This window comes from Rhipicephalus sanguineus, chromosome 6 (assembly GCF_013339695.2).
Source record: "Rhipicephalus sanguineus isolate Rsan-2018 chromosome 6, BIME_Rsan_1.4, whole genome shotgun sequence".
Taxonomy (NCBI): domain Eukaryota; kingdom Metazoa; phylum Arthropoda; class Arachnida; order Ixodida; family Ixodidae; genus Rhipicephalus; species Rhipicephalus sanguineus.
In genome coordinates, this window is record NC_051181.1 from 40562407 (window position 1) to 40579744 (window position 17338).

The following is a 17338-nucleotide window of genomic DNA, read 5'->3' on the forward strand; positions in this document are numbered from 1 at the left end:
GTGCTCGCTTCGCTCTGCGCCTTTCCATGTCCGTTTCGTTAAGACCACACTAGTTTGGCTATTGAGCATGCTCCAAAAATACGAATTTCAAACGTAGAAAACTAAGGGTTACATAGCATCTCTCAAACGCGGGGAAATTTACAACATTTTGTAGTACGAATCAAACATTGCTCTATCAATATACTCGAATTATTCGCCGAGAATTTTCGCGGTTGGCAAGCGTGTCCCGGATTTCGCGAGAACTGACGGACACATATCATTTCAGTAATTCTAGTGCGTTCATTAACATGAAAAAATGTGGTCTAGCCAAGAGCACACCATGTTCTGTGCGTAATAATTTTGCAACTTCGCGTTATGTGATGTTTTCGAAAGCCTTGCATTGTACGAAATGATTATGCGCATTTGTATTGTTTCAAATGCATTTTGGTCAATTAATTCGAACATGGTGGCATCGCAAAAAATATTACATTGTGAAAGCAAACCGAGATCCTTGGTATGCAAAATGAACGTGGAAATTTTTTACACGCGTAGATACTGCACAGCATTGTTGGCAGGCAGTAGCATAACCAGGCATTATATTCGAGGAGGGGGGGCAGGCCCGTAGCCAAGGGGGGGGGGGGCATGTCCCCCCTCAAAAATTTTGATATATGTGTTTTTACCAAAAATAAATAATGAAAATAGGTGTTTTTCTGAAATAGTCAAGGTTTTCAGCAAGTACCCCCCACCCCCGAAAAAAAATTCCAGGCTACGGGCCTGGGGGGGGGGGGGGGGTCAATCACATTTTTTGTGTGTTCGTGCGTGTGTTTGTATGGGTGCGTGGATATATACACATGCAAAATCGAAAATATCGGACGAGGAAGTTTGACCCCACCCCCTTCCTGGCTACGCTTGTGTTGGCAGGTTTGCTGCCAGCTAATTTTTAAAACTTGCTTTCTTGCGCTCTCTCTATGCCCTAATGGTACTGCTGTTTTCTAAGCATTTGGCTTGCGCAAAGAAGTGCATGGGAGTAAATAAAAGTGAAGCCAACAGTGTTTGTGCCTCTCGTTATAAGAGCATTCAGCACACCCCAAAACAGGTCACCAAAAAATGTGTCCTTGCTAGCATGCTTGATAGCACGCTCTACCGTACGTGCTTACGTGCAAGTAGTTTCTCTGAAAGGCTACCACTGACACATTCGCGCACAGTGACCAGCATGGACTCAAGCGGCGGGTAATCCCGCCTGCCAAGGGCATCGTATTTGCAGACCTCGCAACACGTTGTTTTCTTCAATTTGAAAGCCACGTAGCCTGCCAGGTAACAAAAGGCCGTTGCTTCTGGTAATGGTGCACAGTACCCACGGTCGTCAGAAGCACCTGAGAGGTCGCGGAATGGCATGGACATAAGCTGTTGGCCCATTTTCTCTTTCATCGCATTTTGAACGAGGACCTCACGACGCTTTTTTTTTTTTTTTTTGCACAGATGCTTTCAAATGCACTAAGGAAGGTACAAGTGGCTAAACTTGGTCGCTATAGTATATGGTCTTGCATGTTTTGCTCCGCGGTTTATCGGCGTGAGAAATAGCTCGCACCCAGCTTTCAAGATGCTGCGGATCGGGCGGCGGCGCAAAAAAGTGCCGTTTTTGTACCCATTGGCACAGCCGGGCACGAAACAAGTTGGCATCGCAAAGCTTGAAAACTGCTTGACTTCCTGTGGAAAGGAATGCTCGGTTGTCTGAATTCACCGAAGTCGTCGAGAGTAACCTCGCGCATGCACAGCCAACACACCCAGGAAAAACATTCCATGACAGCCTCGCACGCGGCGAAGCAACTACGGGAAAGAACACGTGTGTCCGCGCGCACGACAGCGCTATTCACGACTGTGGCGCCCTCTCACAGCCTGGGTAAAAGCGGCGGCCGCCTTCGGCGGAGGAGTTACGGAACTGAAAAAGTATCTATAAACGTTGCTCAGGCCGATCCTTGAAAAAAAATTAATAATTGAATAAAGACAAAGAAGCATTAAAACGTGTTTGATAACACAAGTGTTCATGGCGTTTCCTCAAGTTTTTTTAGTTTTTTTTTGTTTCCGTTGGCTTCACATTTACCTTGGCTGACTGTTGATCCTCATTCCGCGCTCCTTGTTGCGCATTTTCTTGTTACCATCGCTGAATCTTGTTGAACTGTTTTATGTTGTTTTACTCGGTTGATTGGTTCTTCGCTCGGTCATTGCCTTGTAAACGGCCTTCGCTCATGTGTTGTTATGATACGCATAGATTAGTTCTCGTTTCACCTGATAATCATCTGTTTGCAACTTTTGTGAGTGAGGTATTCTGCAGAATTCTTTTCGATGGTTGCCGGCACGTGTATTTATGACGACACGGTCACGTGGTTAGGTTATCGCTTGAAAAATGTTTACGCTTTGGTTTTCAAAAATAAACAGCTGTCGGTCTGCGCCAGCTGTCAGCCTGTCCTCGCTTTTAACTTCGCTCAATACCCGTTGTGTGGTAAAAGCATTTGCAGCTGCTACGTATTTTTCAGTCGTGAACCCTCCTCTCTGTAAAGCCTAGGGGTAGTAATAAATAAATAAATAAATAAATATAAACTTCTCCTGGGGATACAATGTAAAGAGCATCAGTGCACTGCGTACCGCTCTACTGCGCACTTTAGTCTTCAACCACGGAAGGTGGAACATGCCACAGTTTCGAGAAGTGACGAACGCATAAAGAACATACACTGTTCTTTGACGAACATACAATGTGCGCAGTAGAGCAGTGCGCAGCGCATTGACGCTGTTTACATTGTACACGCGAGAGAAGTTTATTTATTTATTTATTTATTTATTTATTTATTTATTTATTTATTTATTTATTTATTTATACCCCTAGGCTTTACAGTGACGAGGGCTCACAACTGAAAAATACGTAGCAGCTGATAATGCTTTTGCCACACAACGTGTATTGAGTGAACTTAAAACTGCGTGAAAAAGCGAGGACAGAAAGAAGGAAAAAGCCAGACACCACGGGCGCAGACTGACAGCTGTTTATTTTTCAAAACCAAAGCGTAAACATTGTTCAAGCGATAACCTAACTACGTGACAGTGTCCTCACAAATATACGTGCCGGTAACCATCGAAAAGCGTACTGCAGACTAACTATGTCACAAAAGTATCGAAAGTGAAAAGTGACCATTAAGAAACGCAAGTTTTACCTGTAAAAGTGATAAAAATGGTTTGTGGACACACTTGTCGGTAGTTTTAATGACGTGGAATGCATCGACGATCTCCCTTCCGGTTTGTTGACTGGATCTGGACAGGAAGGGAGTCCTTTCTAATATCGCTTTGCAAGGAATCATTTTCTTACCCTCGTCTTTGCCATTTCATCATTTACAATGCAGGGCCAAGGTGCCTCTTGCATCGATTTTAGATTGCAGTTATGCTGACGTGTTCTTTCATTAAAATGCCTCCCGTGTTCTCTAATGTAGGGGTTGTCGCATGTGAGGGTAATTGCATACACTATACCACAAACACAGGCGGGTGAATTTCTAGTCATGTTTTGTTGAGCAACGAGGCCTACCCTTATTAATTTGTGTCACCAAAGGGTACACACTGCTTAGCTTACAGGCAGCCGAAGAAACGACATGGACATCGTAATGACTCGCCAGTTTCTTTTTAACGTTATGCGAGATACGATGAATGTAGACCATACCCAGGGGTTTATCTTTGTTTATGGTATCTTTCTTTTTAGTGCAACCTTTCATTTTCTGCAGGAGCCGTTCACACGCAGCTTCGATCAATTTTTTTTGTGTATCCTGCCGAAACCCTAGTCTGCAAGTCGGCATTGAAAAATATCATGGGAGCATAAAATGGAACCTAGCTTTTCTGTGCAAGTCCAACGGTTCCTTGCGTACTCTGGCGCATGAGCACGGGCGACCACGCCCTGTAGATCAAAGCAGAGAAACGTAGGCGATAGACAAGCGGGGCAGCACCACCGCCGCGTACGGGGGCGCAGTCCCCCTCTCACCCACCCCTCCTCTATGCCTCCAGAAGCAGACACGGTCAAAACAAAAAGCTTGAGTGAGTTTCCCGTCATTCTACACCCCCCTCCCCTTTCCGAAGGAAGTCGCTGGTCTTGGGTGCGCCCCTTGCTGAAAAAATCCATCGCTGCCCTGCTTTATAAAGCGTGCTCTTTGGCCGTTTGCGCAATCTCGCGGGTGGCAGTGAACAAGCCTCCGCCACGCAGGAGCACCTCAGGGATGTGCCCCAACGGTAAACGGTGTATACATAAATAGCTCTAATTGTATTTTGTCGGGGTTCCTTTTCCCCTAACACAAGACAAACTTTTGAATAAGTTGACAGACAGATCAGCGAAAACCACTTCTAGTTGGTCGTTATTATGCAGAAAAATGTAGTTGTAGGAAAAGACGAGTAGGAAAAATGCAGGAAAGGACAAGGAGTCTTTTTTTTTTTTCGTATACTACACGTCTACGGAAAAGCTACCGCGGGCAACAATCCGGTACGTAAATGGCTTTTTGAGAAATATATTCCGACGCCGTAATTCTGGTTATCGACACTGGGTCAAATTGTCTACATTGCACAGATCACGCGTTATAGGTGGTCGCAGAAGGGTTCGCTTATGCCTGAAACTTTCCCTTCGCGTACCAGCCACTTATTCCAGTCATTAAGCGCGCTTCGCGTACATACGTGAAGGCAATACTCAATGTACTTCGGCCGATCGCGCAGGTATCTGAATGATGCAATCACAGGATTCATAAGAACGACGATAAAATGCGTACTCGTCGGCGCCGTGGCTTAGTTGGTTAAAGCACCTGTCTAGTAAACAGGAGATCGTGAGTTCGAATCTCACCGGTGCCTGGCAATCTTTTTTTTTTTTTGTGGCCCATAGCACAGTACTCCAAGTTATGCCACCGCTGAAAAGCGATCCTTCCGGTGCACTGGCTTGCTTGATTGATGGCGCTCTCGCTATCGAGCGCGTTCGAGGCGGAATGGCAATGTTTCTTAAAGCGGCGGTGATAGGCACATATATATAACAGGGCCCGTATTGTTGTTTGTAAATATGAGCATATTATCGCTGTCAGTACGCGGCGATTCGCCAAGTTAGAAAAAGCGGGCAATAAATCGAGATGTTGCAGTGCAATGCAATGATGTACATTATGCATAATTTTTTGTACAATGTTTGTTGTGCAACAAACTTGAAAATATTTTCTGCGATAGCCAATATTGGTATTTTTCGTATTCCGATATGCTTGGAAAGTTTTTGATCTAATTCGAACTTGGATTTCATTAGTCTGATTTGGCTTGAAGTTAAGCCCGTATTGAGAATAGCACGTACAGAGCTAGGAACCAGCTGAAGAGGCACGTTGACGTCCTGAGACAAAGACTTGGAGCACGTCTTATAGGGCTAAGCATATGTGGGGCCACCACATCAAAGAAAACATTATTTCAAATCCACTTCCTAACTGTCGAATCGCGCAACATGTAATACTATTAAACCTCCCAAAAATTAAGGGTGCGGCCAAAACACAGGCAGTTTTTTTTAAAAATCCGGCATATCCCACGAATTGAGGGATCTGTTTCTTGTGAAGAAGTCAGCATCTCGTTGCCTATGCTGCATTTTAAGTGTCGCTTTACAGCAGTCATCTCGGGGAAAGATGATGTGTGGTTGGAGTGCTGGCTAACTGTTTTGATGAGAACGTAGCAAACTTTATGATGCTGCAAGCTATAGTCAATTGTTGGTGGACCCTGGAGGAATACACCGACGACCGCTACTCATAACACGCACCTCATCGCATCGTAGCACGCACTCCGTTTCGATAAAACGAAGTGCACGTTATGTGGTTAAGAGCTTGTAGGGATCTTACATCGGATCATGAGATACTATTTAAGCACCAGTGAACTCTACGTGCCTAGTAAGCCCTCGATATAACCACAACTACTCAAATTACACAAAGACGTCGATCTAGCTCGTAATGCTTGAATGAAGAAAAAAAACGAAAAAAAAAATGATGCGGCATAGGCGGGTACTCACTGACTGCTTCGCATGAAATCGATTCCCACAATGTGTGGGACTAGCCGGAATTTTTTTCGCTTTGAGTCGAACGTTACGGGTTGGATCGACATGTTCGGGCGACTGAAGTGGTCGTGTGCATGTTGAGGGCTTACCAGGCACGTCGACAACATTGGCCCTTAGATGGTAGCTTATGGTTCAACGTAACGTCTGCACTCACGTTAGAGAAAAGACGTGAGTTTTATCGAAGAAGAGCGCACGCTACTTTGTTACATTCTTTGTTACATTCTTATCAATGCAGATACCCAACACAGCAAGCACAAATTGACGTTGCAGCGAAATGACGCAGGCATGGGGTCTTTTACCAATGCTGTTTCAAGACCTTGCATGGCTTTGCGGAAGAATGCTGGACTGGCACGAAGAATGTCTAGGTTCGATTGTGGCTCGAGTCCTGATTTCTGTTCTTCGCATTTGTCGGGTTTTCCACTCGCCGATAACGCCGCGGGCGCCGACATTAGATTTTTTGCGATAAGAGATCCTTAACATTCTCAAGTTAAGATTTCCAATGTATGTTCTCGCCGTACCTAGGGTGATATAAACTGTCAATCAACTGTGACATATACTCGCATACCACGGCCCTTTCAATCATGTGGCACACGTCACTGGGGGAAAGAATTTCGTGAGGTACACGACAGTATTTTCACGTTATTCATGCCATAACCTGTCAACCATGTAGGTCATATGTGCATGCCCTCCAGTGCCAATTTTTTTACACACGAGGGGCCATGAAAAAGTTTTGCAACTCGCATATCAGGAATACAGCCACAGCTTAGAAAAACTTCTATTGTTGAGCATAATCTCCCCGCACACTGATGCACTTCTCCGATTTTTCCAGAAGGTTTTGGATACCGTGTTAAAAAAACGCTTTCTTCCTGGTTGCAAAGCCACTCTGTGGGTGTTTGAAGCGAGTTCAAGTAATCAAACCTCGTTCCCTTGAGGTGTTTGTTTAAATTTGGAAATACATAAAAGTCACTGAGTGTTAGGTGGTCACTGTGGAGTGGGTGGTCCAGCTGTTCGAAACCACACTCTCGAATGTCAGCCTGGGCAACACGACCTTTGAACCTGGGCGTTGTTGTGCAGGAGGAGGACACCTCTTCTCGCTACACCTCGGTGTTTTTCCACTATGGCTTTAAGCAGTTTTCGAAGAACGTTGGCGTAGTATTTGCCTGTCCCACTGTTTTCACGATACTCTATGAGCAGGATCCCCTTTGCGTGCCAGTAAAGTGTCGCCATCACTTTCCTCCCTGAGCGTTGCGTCTTCAACATTTTCGGGGAAGGGGACCCCGGATGCCACCTACGCATAGACTGGTGTTCGGTTTCTGGGTCCCAGTGATGCAACCACCCCTCATTCCCAGTCACAAGGCGGGAGAGAAAATCTTCTGGGACGCTTGAATAGAGGTGCAAAAGAGCCCTGGATGAATGAACCCGGTGGTGTCCGTCTTGTGCAGAGAGGTTTCATGGCACCAATCGCGCCCAAACTTTGAACGTACCCAAAACATCCTCCATGATAGTGAAAGCACTGTCATAAGAAATGTTCCATTCTCCACCAATTTCAGACACCTTTATTCGGCGATTATTCATGGTAAAACAGCCTGCAGAGGCTTAATTGTCAAAATCGGTTAAAGTGGTCCGCCTGCCTGATCTCGGCTCGTCTTCTACGTGCACACGGCCATGTTTAAACTCAATCAACCACCGAGTCACTGTAACATATGAAGGACATTCGCTGCCATACACATTCAGTATTCTACTGCGAATTTCTCTGCAGGAACTTCCTTCTTTGCATAAAAATTTTACACCGCTCCGGTACTCGAGCTTGAAATTGTGGGAGGACGCCATGTTTTACTAACTGATGCAGACCAAATAACGAACTGCAAGGCTTGAATTTCAGACCATGCTCGATGTAGAGATGACCTTAACTAAATGTAGTGAGAGATAAATGTGAGATATTTGGTTATAGCCAAGTTGGAAAACTTTTTGATCGCCCCTCGTATCAAGGTTAGGAAGGAACCCTAAATATATATACAGAGATAGAAACTGCCAAAGTGCCTTTGGTTCGCTAAAAAATGCTTCGCGTTTATTATATTTTTAGGGGAGGCGGGGGAGGCATTTTTTAACAAAGTTCTCGGTGCGATTATTACATGGTATGCGGCCATTACAAGAGTAAATGCGGTATGCTGCATTTACAAATCAGGATGCGGTGTCTGTTACCATTAGTCTATCACCACTGAAAGAGCAAGTCGTTCCACCTACAACACGTTTGAAAGCGTGAGTGCAATCAACCAAGCCTGCACCGAACCGCAGCGATGCCTACACTGCAAACAGGCTTGAACCTTTTAGGGAGTTTTGGGCTCGTTGCGCAGCGTGCATCCTAAAGGTACTACGCAAAACCCCCTTCGAAAGGAGGTTCAAAAGGAGGTTCAAAGGAGGGAGTGATTAGGCGGAACTAAGGAGGTAAATTTGTGTTTTTGTTGAACTCATTTTGAGGGCTTGAACGGAGCGCATTGGAAGTTTTTCTGGTTCTTTTGAGCGCTTTTAAAGCCTCCTTTTGGAGGTAAAGTTGATGTTCTTATGTAACCAATTTTGGGGGCTTGAACAGAGCGCATTGAGAGTTTTTCTGCTTTTTTGAGAGCTGTTAAAGCCTCCTTTTATACGAGGCCCTTGAGGGGTCGCGAAATGAAAAAAAAAAGTATATTTTAGGCACTATATTACGTTTACCGGCCAATTTCCGCTACTATTCATCACTAGGACATAATAGAAAATGGACATCAAAGTATTTATGCACAACCTTGACATTTGCATACGAGTACGCACGACACAGGAATCGAACTCGCGACCACACGCACTTAAAGCAAGCACTATAACCATTACACCACAGCGCCACCACTTGCAAGCTTGCTTTTTTCGTGGGCTTATATATGTACCAATGTATGTACAACGCGGCTGGTAACCCGCCGGCACAACTTCGAACTTCTGTTCTTGTACCATCGGCGTAGCTCTTGCGGAAGGTCAATACATAATTTGTGGGGCGTCATGCAGGCCGAGCCGATCGACGTAAACACCCTCGGCTCCGAATTCTCCGGTTCACCGTGTCGTGCCGCTATAAAAATTATAAACGTGTACCCTCTTCGCTCGCGCTAAATTCGTGAATACCAGCGTGACAAAGGTATCTTCAGATGAGCGAACGTATGTGCATTCCATGCGCGTATGCTGTGGAGCAATTTTCGTTATTTCTGCAGCCGCGAACTGCGCGCGTCTAGATGCGGCAGCGTGTTATGAGCGGTTCGAAGACCGCCTGCGTTCTCATATGAAAGTTACAAACGCAGATGCCTGACTTAGAAGAACATTGTAACGCGCCTACATTAAGTGCATTTAATGCGCGCGTACTGCCGCTAGCTGCACGCAGAGGCAGCAGCGCGCTCTGAGCAGCTGAACAAAAATCTGTTTCCGCAATTAGCGCTTATGCGCAATGCACTCTTTAGCGCGGACCGCCTGCGTTCGCATATGAAAATTACACACGCAGAAAATTCCAGAGTCACAAGGACATTGTAACGCGCATACATAAAGTGCGTTGAATGCGCGCGTACAGCCGCGAGCTGCACGCAGCTAGGGGCAGCAGCGCCTTCTGAGCAGCTGAACGCTTATCTATTTCCGCAATTAGCGCTTATTCGCAATGCACGCTTTAGCACGGCATTCAGTGATTCTCTATAACGCATATTCAGTATTTATTTGCTTTCATACTCGGATACTACCTACATTTCTTACTAATTAGCTTTTATTGTTAAGCATCACGCCACCGCGTTAAAGCGAATGCCTAACGCGTGCCCCAATGTCAAGGACAACCTCCCCAGTTTACCAGTGACAGGTCTCCCACAAAACAAAAAAGTTAATGTACTTGCACTTCTCTCTTGTGAACGTCCATGTGTACTTCGCCCTCCCCTCAGACAGATGATGCAGTACAAATTAAAAAAAAAGCATATATCCTCTTCCTCAATGGAACAGCTGTTCTTGAGAAAATATGGTTCTGTTGAATGACTTCACCACAGCAGCAGAGAGGTTGGCTTGTTTGCAATTCAGAATTTCACAATCGTAACACAGAAACACGAGGACTGTAGCAAATATGCAGAAAACTGGAAAAAACTATCATATGTGCACTCCCTCGTCCACCTGCACACTACGTTAAACTTTATTTATACAACAGCAACCTTCAATTATGCTACTATTGATAAAAGATCACCCAATCTACGTTAGAACACAGTGATGACTTTCTGTCTTTCTGTTGCCTATCTTCTACAACGTGTCATAATCTGTGAATCATCTGTTCAATGTGTTTGGTAATAAAACACACGCAGTTACATTAAGCAGGCAGTGTTTCAGCAATTTGTTTTGCAAGCACAAATTCATTTCTTCAATTTGCATGCACGACAAGTAGTCATACTTCAGTTGATACAAGAACCAGTGGTTGCAACATTTTATTGGAATCAAAACAGCAGCACTTCTCGTGTCAATGTAAGGATATAGGTATATATTTCCATCGTCGTGCAGAGAACCTACTCCCAAAACTGAACACGTGGAACAACATATACAGTATAGCCTCAGCACTATACATAATTCACAGCAGTAAAGCAATACGAAAGTAGGGTGTAAAATCTCATCATGATGCGCACTAACGTGTGCACTTCACCGTGCCAGTATTAAGTATAATCCAAAAAAATAAGCTACCCAAGGAACTTGGTGTCAGCCTACACACGAAGGCAACTAATTAGTACAATAAGGCTAGCACCACTTTTGGGAAATATGAAACCGTGTAGACAGGCAGTTGTACAGTTTTTTATTGCATTAGTTTGCTCTATGGCATCAAAACATGTCGCAGATGATTTTGGAGTTGAGTTTCCTACAAAAAAGCCCAAAATAGACCTGTGGTGTTGACTGTAGGTCCACTTACCAAGGTGCATAAAAGCATTCAGCAATGCCCACAAAATTACAAGGTTGCCTCCATATGTTGCTGTACATATTTACTCACAGATACCTGGAAGCCATCGTAAATTTCTGGAAGTGTGCTTGGGCACTTGTCGGCATAATCACATGAATGCAGTGTACCAATACTTCTAATATGCATAACAGGTACAGCCATGCTTCAATGTTTTTATGCCAGCTAGTGCCATCTGTAACTCAAAAGTTTATCCTTAATTCCTCACTTGATGGCTTACGCATAATTACCACATTGAAAATAATCCAAGCACCATGGCTGCAACGTCAACTTGCAATTAGGCAATCACAGGCACTAAATAAAAAAAATCCTGTAAATAGTGACTGGTCGCTTTGCACATTGGATCCTAGGACTTGCTATGCCATGAGGATAAATAAAAATTGACCACACATATATAGAGACTGTGAAACAGTCAGGAGTTCAGTTCATAGGTAAGGAAAACGTGAAAACGAAATCAGAACACATAGCAACAAAGGGGACGGAACGACACATTACTAACAACTGAAGTTGAACATGTACCTGGCTTTTTTAGTCATGTGTGTTTTCTTTCTGTGGTTTTGATTACACTTCAGTTACTAGTAGCGCACTGTCCTGTCTGCCCCCTTCATTCCTCTATGGATGTGTGATTGTTTAGTCTTGTAATTTTTTCGTACTGTGTGTTTACATCTTTCTGTGGTTTCGATTAAACTTCAGTTGCTAGTAGCGCGTCATCCTGTCCCCTTCATTTCTCTGTGCTGTGATTTTTTAGATGCGAAGTATCTTAAGGCGGAGCTCAATCCGGTGGTGGTGGTGTGCGTCGTGACCACCCTTACTGCGCATGCGCATACCCTCTCCACACACTTCCTCTCCACTCACCCTCTCCACTTTCCCTATCCCCTCCCCCTCTCCCATACCCCTTTTCACTTTACCTCTCCACCTTCCCTCTCCCATACCCATCTCCCTCCCCCTTTCCACTCTTCCTCTGAAACGCGGGCTAGACATGCCGAAATTCTCTCCTGCGCAACGCCGCGGTGAGCTCGAGCGCATGCGCGTCCCCTCCCCTTCTCTCTCCTCTCCTACGCTGCCCCCCTCTCGCCCGCCTGTCGACCGCATTCCCCGCTCGCCCTGTGAGAATTAACGGCCAGGCTAGATGGAAGATACGACGCGCGTAGCGTCCCTCTTCCCGTTCCACGACGCGAGGTCGGTAGCATGCCGAACGATCGCCAACGGAACGCGATCGTGCAAGTGCTCCGGCTTCGCATCGCCTCATGGTCCCCTTTAGCGGGAGATGGTGTAATTTTTTTGCACCCTCTTTAACTATGAATATACACCAACTCGCCCAACTGCCCCTGTTAAGATTTATGTTTGCTGAATAACACTGGGTCCACTCAGCGTCTTTTTAAACAATGCGAAATTTTCAAATGCACACGACATCAGAAAGGTTGAACGCAGTATTGCGCATAACACTCTGCATCAATACCAGTGTTGGCCTAAATGTGGTAACATGTACGAGCTGTTCGACATAGTGTAAAGTGAGGCACATCAGGGTGTTCCCACAATCATGGGTGTCGGCAGGGGTTTGCACAAAGGGCACCTGCCGCCATCAAGACATACCAGCACTTGACCCCACCCAAGCTACACCAATGCTCTCCTGCTCACCAGGCCGACACGTTACGCCGCCTTGCACCCCCAAGACAAAATCCTGCCGACACTCACGCCCACAATACACTTGTCTTGAACACAGACTCGTGGGCAAGCAACACTTGCTGCTTTGCCAGAAGTGTATTCCTGAAAATTACACAAAAAAGAAGTCCACTAAGATTTCTGTATACATAAAAATGAATGTCTTACAGAAGATTCGCACTTGACTATCCTTATTGCAGACATTTTTTCAAAACACGAAATAAATACAAAATTGAGATGCTGCTAAGTATTTCCTTGTGAGCGTTTCACTTCGTGTGCACAGGGCGAAAAACAAACGGATGTAAAAAAAAATGCGAAACACCACCAGAAGTGTACTCTTGCCATTTTTACCATTATGTGGGTAGTTTTTGATGTCAGTAAAGTTATCATTATAAGTACACTTTAAAAGGGTTGTGAATGTTAGCAAGGTCTTGATTAACCGCACCTACTCTGTTTGGGAGTGAATATTGGGCAACTTGGCACTGAACCATGGCAAAAATAAACAGCACACTTCTAATGAGGATAAACTAAGGCCTGGGCACAATAACAGCGCTTTCACCTTGTCAAATTGTGTCAACAGTCATGATACTATGTATTGACCTTGAAAACTATGGCAACATAATGCGAAACAGCAAATTAACGAGAGGGAATAAACAAGATGATTCAACAATCTGGTTCAACAGACTCAACAGCCGACTTATGTCAATGCGATTAAATTAGCCTTGCACATCTCCTAATGGCTAAGAATATGCACATGTAACCTTGGCAAATTCCACTGTTGATACGTGACCAATGAAGTTGCATTCCTTCCATGCCGTTGAATGGCCGGTCTTTCTTTTCTGTTTTCATTGTTTTCTGATTTTCATTGTTTTCACTAGCGTAAATGTTTACCCTTTTTGATTTTGTCACTTTGCAGATGGCATACTTGTTTTGCCTTTGAATGTGCACGTTTCTTCTGCTTTGTCTTTCCTGTTTCTTTTTGTATGCGTATATGTTTTGCCTTTGAACGTGCACACGTTTCTGTTGCTCTGTCTCTATTTTTGCTTTACTGGGCCTTGTGCACTTCTCAAGCTACCATTGTCGCTTTTCACTTGAGGCCCATTTCCTGTATTTTGCTGGAATAAACATTTATCCATTCATTCAATACCATAAAACGCATGTGCTTCACAATACACACTGCACTTAGCAGATGTCTGTCACATGATATGTCCGTCATTGTATAGCTTTAACATGATTTATTCGTTCTAGCTAACTGAATCCAAGCTAATGATGTTAATGTACCTTGATATGCTATTTCACTGTTCCTTGATACATATGTATGAAGGTACAGTGCTTATGTACCTTAATATGCTATTTCGGGAGACGGGCAGAGTGCCCAATGCAAAATTGTTGCCGAAAAGTCTTTTCACTTCCTGACAATCTGTGCTTCGGTGGGTTCTCACAGTTGCATGGTGGGAGAAAGATGTCCAGGGTAGTTGCCTGCATCCAAGGTAGATGCTGCAAAATGAGAGCGCACGGTCTTGTCACATGTCAATGTGCGCAAATTGACACAATGGTGAAGGATTAAAACAAACAAATGAAGTTGGAGAAAAGAATAAATCGAAAACAAAGCTGTCCTTTATGCACATCCCTTCATGTGACAATGTGATAACCGTGGCCTTTTGCTCTAATGTATATTCCCTGAAAGCATCATGCCTCATTCATGCTTTATCGCAGGCAAGAAAATTATATCGTGCCAGGGGCGTAGCCAAGGGGGGGGGGGTTGGGGGGGTTCAAACACCCCGAAATTTTTCAGTTTTGCTTGCGTATATATACACGCACACAGACAAACGCACGTACGAACATACATAAAGTATGGTTGAACCCCCCCCCCGAAAAAAATTTCTGGCTAGGCCCCTGTATCGTGCAAACAACTTTATCAGGGCGCATTCCTGGGTCGATTGACTGGTCGTATGAAGCATGAGTGATATTCACAGAAGTTCCAAAACATGCATCACACATCATTGCTATCTGAGTTTAACGACTTAAATGCGAAGCATTTGTTAAACACTTCTACGACTTTGAACGGATCTATCTACCTATCTAGCCGCCTACGACTCATGGCTCGTGTCGTTGTTTCGTTAATGGGATGTATGCCAAAATTCGTGTGGCATGACACGACTGCATGAAGAACATGAATGATAGGTCTTAACTTGAAAATCATGCTATGCATTTCATTAACCACATGATTTACACGTCACTCCCTTGGTTCTCTTGCGACTGTTTCGATAACTTGATATTTACCAAAATAGGTATGGCGTCACAAGAGTGTATGACGCACATAAACGACAGTTTCTAACGTGCAAATCATGAGACGCTTGTCATGTATGGCGTTATTTTGACAACATGGTCTCGGGGGCGCTAGTGACCTTTCGCCTGCTTCATATACACCAAAATTGGTATTGTGCAGTGTGACTGTACGTCCAACATAAATGACAGCTGGGTGATTCCACGTAAGATCGAACAAACGATGGCTGTTCGACCTCTCAAATTTAGTTCAAAATTTTATATATTATTGCCTGATGAGTGGAAAGAAGAGATCCGCAATTTGTTTTGCTGCCAAAAATTTTTTCGAACCACAGGAAATCAATAATGACGAAGAGGTGGAGTGGAGCGCTCATCCGCTCTGCTGTTCTGGCCAACTTTCGTTATGAATTGCACAAAATATATTAAAGTTAGGTAGCTGAAATTTATTTACCTAAATATATGCATGTTTTTGCTTCTGCTCAGCTATTTTTAGTTTTTATGTGTAGTTTAGATGTTTTTATAAAAAACCTCAAATGTGGACCAATCGGCAAAATTTTCTTTACTTTGAAGGTCTTTATCTCAAAAACGCCTTGTAGCAGAGCGACAAAAATTCTTCATTACGTTCTTGGCATACTTATCTACTCAACTGCCAAATCTTGTATTTATATAACTTTTCGGGAAAGAGATATCATCGGGCTAAGTTCAAGAAAACACCGAACAATGAAAACTTCTGACGACAATTAAAAAAAAAAAACCCATTTTTTAAATTTCTTAAACTTTGTCCACTTATTCTCCTCCACATCCGCTTTCACAATCATTAAAAACATGTTGCATAATGTCGTTGCACTAATAGTTACGGCCCCTCCAATGAGACCCTTAGGCAAGGATGGGCAATTCCGACTTCTTGCCCAGCAGGTGTATAAAATGCAGGCAGGATTGAATTTCTTTTTATTAAAAGGTCAGCAGGTACCTAAAAAGGTGTCGCCGGCACTGAAGACGTTAATTTTGAAATTATTTGGTCACTGCAGCGGCCACGAGCGCGGAGCTACCGAGTAGACGCGCGCGCACCCGAGATGCTCGTTGTAAGAGACGGCGCAGTGAGAGCTCGTTTTCGCGTCCTCAGACCGATTGAGTTCGAAACAGCAGCACCTCTCGGGTGTCTTGAACGCACGTGCACCGGTAGTCGCAGTGATCTGGTTAATTGCGTCGCTTTCTTTTTCAGGGGCATAAGAATGTCATCGTTAAACTGTGCGTTCCGTGAAGATCTTTCATTGCAGTGGTAGCAAAAGCACGCGTAGTACAAGTAGTCCGTCTCACTGACAGTCACTGATCTTTCGGGCGTTAAACGTTCCTTCAAAGCATTTATGTCTAGGTCGGTAACTCTCCGAAATTTTGGCTTCTTTGCAATAATTAAAGGAGTACTGACACGATTTTGAGACATCGCAAAAGGGACATTTTTTGCTTCGTTGGTATGCAGTGTCCACGCTGTCCACACACTGGAGTCGGAGAACACGTATAAAATAATTTTATTTGACTTTGAAGTTTTCGTCGCTGAGCATTTGCAAGCCAGCCACTCTGCAAGGACATTATCCCGACAAGTCAAGACAGTTCCTCCGAGTTCGCGAGTTCTGCGTCCTGCATGCAGCCTAAATCGTAGAAATCACTGTCAGGGTCACTGGACGACAATTCACTCGTCGTTGTCTGTTGCACCACGAGCAGATGACGGATTTCCCGCTAGTACGTCGCGAATTTCTGTATCTCCGTGACGTCACACTGCTATGAAACGACACTGAGAAGCCACCCCCCTCGATGTCGAAACCGAAAAGTGTCTTTTTAAGGTGGCGCTAATTAAAATATATAGGATGCATTACCAGGCACCACAATAGTCGTTTTAGGTTTCTCGACACCAGTATTTTTATTTAGAGCAACAATCCGAATTTTTTTAAAATTCGTGTCAGTACTCCTTTAAGCTTCTTGTGCTTCGAAAGGTAGTCTCCACAATAGACTCATTCAGAGCTATACTTTCTCGTCATGAGACGCACAGGAGGAGTAGAGTAAGAGCAAAGCACAAGAACTATCCGCGCCGAATGAAGTGTGAACAGCGCACCGAACGCGCGGCCAGTTCACGCCGTCTGCTGCCGACATCTAATATAGACAAGCGCATCCGGTTACCGATAGTTTTGCTTTTCTTTCCTTTGACAATCCATATTTTGCTTTGCCACTGGAGCGCCACGTTCATGCTTTCCACTGATCGCAACTGGCACAGCGCAGTTTCTGTGGCAGCAGCGTGCGTGAAGCGAGCGCTCATAGCTCCCTTATAGAGTTTTCATCTTGCTTCCATCTCC

At 44.4% G+C, this 17338-nt stretch overlaps 1 non-coding gene across 1 annotated transcript; it reads left to right on the top strand.

Moving 5' to 3' along the window:
• Nucleotides 1-4771: 4771 nt before the first annotated feature.
• Trnat-agu (transfer RNA threonine (anticodon AGU)) lies at nucleotides 4772-4845 on the top strand. Its single transcript has one exon. It is a non-coding gene; the product is annotated as a tRNA-Thr (tRNA).
• Nucleotides 4846-17338: the final 12493 nt, after the last annotated feature.